We start from the raw sequence: 5,098 nt of genomic DNA on the forward strand, positions 1-5,098 counted from the left end.
GCCGCTGCAGTTACGCCGCCTCCTCCGCCCCGGGGCCGGCCCCGGCGTCGCCGCTTCCCGCTGAGGTGGCCGGAAACGGGCTCGGGCGCGCGCACTTCCGGCCCCGCCGCCCGCCGCCCGCCGGAAACGCGACCGTCGGAGCAGCGTTCCGGGCGCCGTCCTGTCCGTCCTAGGAAACTGCAAGCTCCCTGAGTCCTAGGAAACTGCAAGCTCGCCCTGACTCCTCCTCCGGCCGCTGCCAGGCCCCGCCCCTTTTCCTGCATTCGAAAAGGACGGGGCAGAGTAACTGCAAACTGTGGGTGGGTGGGGCCTGGCGCGCAGCTGAAACAGAATTTATCAGGGCCAGATCCTTCGAGTGTGGGGGAAAGGTCGGGAAAAGGGGTGCGGTTTATGTGGGAAAAATGGAAAGCTGGGATGGAGAGCTTTTCCTTTAATTTGTCCATCTAGATATGAGGTTTTCGATGTTTGTGTATTTCTGGGCAGAGAGTCATGTGTTTCTCTTGCTTTAATGGACCGGATTCCCAGAGGCTTGAACAGCTTCTAGTAATAGCACTGTAGCACGGTCCTCCCGTTGCTCATCGATTTACTGGAGCGGGCCCAGTCAGGGCTCTATCATGAAACTTCTTGTTACTGTGTTTGGCATATTGAATACCTCACGGGGAGCTGACCAGGCTTTGCCTGCGGGCAGGATACTCTCGGTAGCTGGCCGAGCTCTCTGAGAGGGGACGGAGGAATCGAACCCGGCTCGGCCGGGCCGGCTGCGCACAAGGCCCTACCGCTGTGCTATCATTCCCGCTCCAATAGTAATGATAATAACAATATTGATGATGATGATGATGATCACGATCATGATCACAACCATCGTGTTGTTCGTCGATTGCCTCGAGCAGGCCCCAGTAACGTCTTCTTCGTCCTAGCCCTGAGATTTTTAAAAAGTGCCACATTCAAGGCTCTTTCAGGCTTAGGAGAATGAGACCCATCATTGTTACTGGTATTTGGCATATTGGGTACACCACGGGGCGTTTGCCAGACTTTGCCATGTGGGCAGGTTACATTTGGTAGCCTGCCGGTTTGTCCAAAGTAAGGATGAGATAATAAGATGTCGCACGGCCGTGAATGCCGTGAATGATGATGATGATGTTTCTGTGAATTAAAGTCCAAGCACAGACCTCAAAAATCAGGCAAGTCAGTTAGCTGTCCAGATGATGCGATCTTTGCTGTTGTAATTCTAATAAGTAGAAGGGTGTTCTTGCTAGAACTTGCACTGGTTGCATTCACTAGGTTGGACAGACTTCTTGACCAGTTTCTCCATCTTTTTCCAACCGTGGCCCTCTGTACACTTTTGTTTCTTTCCTCTGCCTTCCCTGACTCCCCCAGTCATCCTCCAGAAATGACCCCATTGTTGCTTGTGAAATATTCTGGAGGGACGGGGAAGGGACCGGTGGGAGCGGCAGTGAACAGTCCCCATTTTAGAAACGCTGGTCTTGACAATTCCCCTTAAGTATTACCAGGCCTCTTTGAAGTGTCTATCTCTGAAATGGAAATTATATGCCTTTCGGTATTTTTGTGAATATTAGATGAGAAAATACAGGTGCATGAGTTTTTATAAACTAAAGTTATACATATTAATTTATTGTATTCACAACAATCACTATTAAGGGCTGATAGTTGGTGTTTGCATTAACAGAAACCCTTCTAGCAGCTAGTTGTGATGTACACAAGTAGACAGGGAAGGGCCCCCGTGGCAATAGAGTTCCTAGGATATAATGAAACCAGCAGCCGAAAGCTACTGCAAAGAGCCCACCTTGTGAGCTCAGGCCTGATAAGGCTTTCGCCTAGCAACAGACCCTTCTTGAGAGATACTCTGGCAGGAACAAGAGGCCAGGAAAGGAATTTCAAAGAAGGCCATCATGCACTCCCAACTCAATCACCTGAGCAAAAGACCTTGACCTAGGTAGAAGCCCCACCTGGGGCAGGCTGGGAGAACCCTATGAAAACTACCTTGAACAAAGGAAGGGGGCGCATATGCTGACCCATGTCCTGTTTTTGCCCATGTGGCCAAGCACACTTGTCGCCCACATCTCCTCACTTGAGATGTGTACTTTCATGCTTTTCTGTCTAATGCTAGGATGTGTGTAGGGGTTCTCTCTCTTCATCCTTGGAGAAGCCTGTGTTCTCTCTTGAGTACGTTACTGTTTCTCTCTCTCTCTCTCTCTCTCTCTCTCTCTCTCTCTCTCTCTCTCTCTCTCACTTTCTATCCCTCCCTTCCCTTCCTAAAATCCTCCAAATAAAATCTGTTCTACTTCACTGCTCGGCTACTCCTGAAGTTCTTTCCTTGAGAAAGACAAAGAACCTATAAACCCTGTAAACCCTGGGTAAGGCCTCTGACTCACTTTCCAGACTTCACCAGTCCTAATCTTCCAGCCCCTCTCAGGGTGGCAGAGGGGGGACTGTCACTCTTCTCTCCACCATCCGTGGGGGCTACTGACTTCATATGGACACTCGTTGTTTAAATAAGAGAATAAGGATGTGGAACTTTAGGCCTACAAGTGTGATTTTTCCCCCCAAGTTTCAATAGCTAATATTTATGGGAATGAAATCTGACCTCAGATATGACAACAAAAAGGACTGTCTTGAAGTTAAACTATAGTCTAAAAAAATATCATGCCTTTGTTACCTTTGCTAGTTACCTACAGCTCTCAGAAGAAAATTGATACTGATTTTTGAGAGGTGTTTGGGAGAACGACATAATAAGACTTAGTAATAAATTCTATACAAGGGATCACAGTCATGGTTCTCCCGTTGTTCATCGATTTGCTCGAGCAGGCCTAGTAAGTTCTCCATCGTGAAACTGTTAGTGTGTTTGGCATATGGAATATATGTCACGGGGCGCTTGCCAGGCTTTGCCGAGCGGGCAAGATATTCTCAGTAGCTTGCCGGGCTCTCCGAGAAGGGCGGAGGAATCGAACCCGGCTCGGCCGGGCCGGCTGCACGCAAGGCAAACGCCCTACCCGCTGTGCTATCGCTCCAGCCCACACAAGGGATAATGGATTGAAATATGGAAACTGATGAGACTATTAGTAGAAACAGTGAGAAAATGGAGTGAAGGTAATTCTTATGAATAGGAGCACTTAAACTAGTAAAATAAAATCTTAAATTAGGCTCTGTTGACATATATATGTATATGCATAAAACTTTACTATTAATCCCACTTAAATGAGTCTAGATATAACTTAATTACCATTATTCCCACTCTACAATGTGCTTTCTATGAGAGTCTCAAATGATGGTCCTTCATAATTAGGATCATAACTCACACAATTCAACCCAGGGTACTGCTGATTGGTGGATCAGAGAAGCAGGAAGAAAGGATGGAATCGTTAAGAACAGAGATTTGGGGCAAGAGCAGCAGCCTCTGCCTTTACGTTGTTTCAAGCCCTTAAATAGTCCTGTTCATTCACAGATTCTAAGATTCTGTTCTTTCTTTTCCTCCCTCAGTTCCTATTGCCGACATCTGCCACCCCTAAGCAGAGGGCTGAGTTACTTTGAAGGAACTCCTTCTTGCAACAACATTCATACTCGGATCTCTGACTTCTTTTTCTTCTTAGACACACTTGATTTACACACCTTTCAGAGGTACTGAAATTATTGCTCCAGGGAGAATCCTGGAGTATCAGAGAGCTGTCAAAACATTCTTAAGCTTATAAAAGTTGGATAAAACATATATCTACATATACTCAATTGTGCTGCTAAAACAGGATGAAATTTTTCCCTAAACAGTGTCAAAAGTCTAGTTTTTACAAGTGGGTTCAAAAGAAGTGTTAGAAGCTTGTATCCATTTATTTTTTAGACTTTTTTGTTTGTTTGTTTGTTTGGGGTCACACCCAGCGATGCTCAGAGGTTACTCCTGGCTCTGCACTCAGGAATTGCTCCTGGCAGTGCTTGGGTAACCAGATGGGATGCCGGGGATTGAACCCGCGTCGGCCTTGTGTAAGGCAACCGCCCTACCCACTGTATATTTATTTATTTATTTATTTATTTATTTATCTATTTATTTTTATTGCTCGAGCGGGCCCAGTAACGTCTCCATTGGAGACTTTGTTGTTACTGTGTTTTTATTGATTCACTGTGAGGTACAGTAACAAAGCTTTCATGTTTGAGCTTCAATCGTACAGTCATCAAACTCCCATTCCTTCACCAGTGCATGTTTTCCACCACTAAAATCCCCAATATCTCCTCCCCCCATTTCACACCTCCCCCTGCCTGTGTGGCAGACAATTTGCACAATACTCTCTCTATTTTTCACTTTGGTATTTCAAGACCAGTCCTACCACCACTCATACCTATCAAAAAGACAATGCTAAACAATGTGTTTTTATCGCTTTTTATGAATACAATATAATGTGGCACAACTGCAAGAGCAGCCACACGCTCTAGGAATTCTAAAATTTGAATAATTAGGGTCTGAAGGCATATCAAATACTCTCGGTAGCTTGCCGGGCTCTCCGAGAGGGGCGGAGGAATCGAACTCGGGTCGGCCATGTTGGCTGCGTGCAAGGCAAACGCCCTACCCGCTGTGCTATCGCTCCAGACACAGTAACAACAAAAGTCTCCAATGGAGACGTTACTGGGCCCGCTCGAGCAAATCGATGATCAACGGGAGGGCCTTTACCTTTTACCTTAGGGTCTGAAGAGATCTCTGCAGCAAGTTGCTCGGGTCCGAGATTCATTTGTGTGTCTCTGGATCATGGCTGTGTGGGAGCCTAAGTAGACAGTGGCCGGATGTGGCATCATCTTGGAGTCCCACTGGGGAAGGGGGAAGGAGGAGTGCCCACTCCTCCCCTGTCCCGTGAGGCCCAGCGTCTGTCACCACTGCCACTCGTACCTGGAGCTTGTTGCTGACTTCTAGAAAATGGCAGCCACCGGGGCTCTTAGGGGGCAGGCTGAGGGACAGCACCTGTCCCTGTCCCTTGACCGATAGTACAGTGGGTAGGGTGTTTGCCTTGCAAGAGGCCAACCCAGGTTCGATTCCCAGCATCCCATATGGTCTCCTGAGCACTGCCATGAGGGATTCCTGAGTTCAGAGCCAGAAGTAACC

This window comes from Sorex fumeus, unplaced genomic scaffold (genome assembly GCF_029834395.1).
Source record: "Sorex fumeus unplaced genomic scaffold, SorFum_2.1 ptg000001l, whole genome shotgun sequence".
Lineage (NCBI taxonomy): Eukaryota > Metazoa > Chordata > Mammalia > Eulipotyphla > Soricidae > Sorex > Sorex fumeus.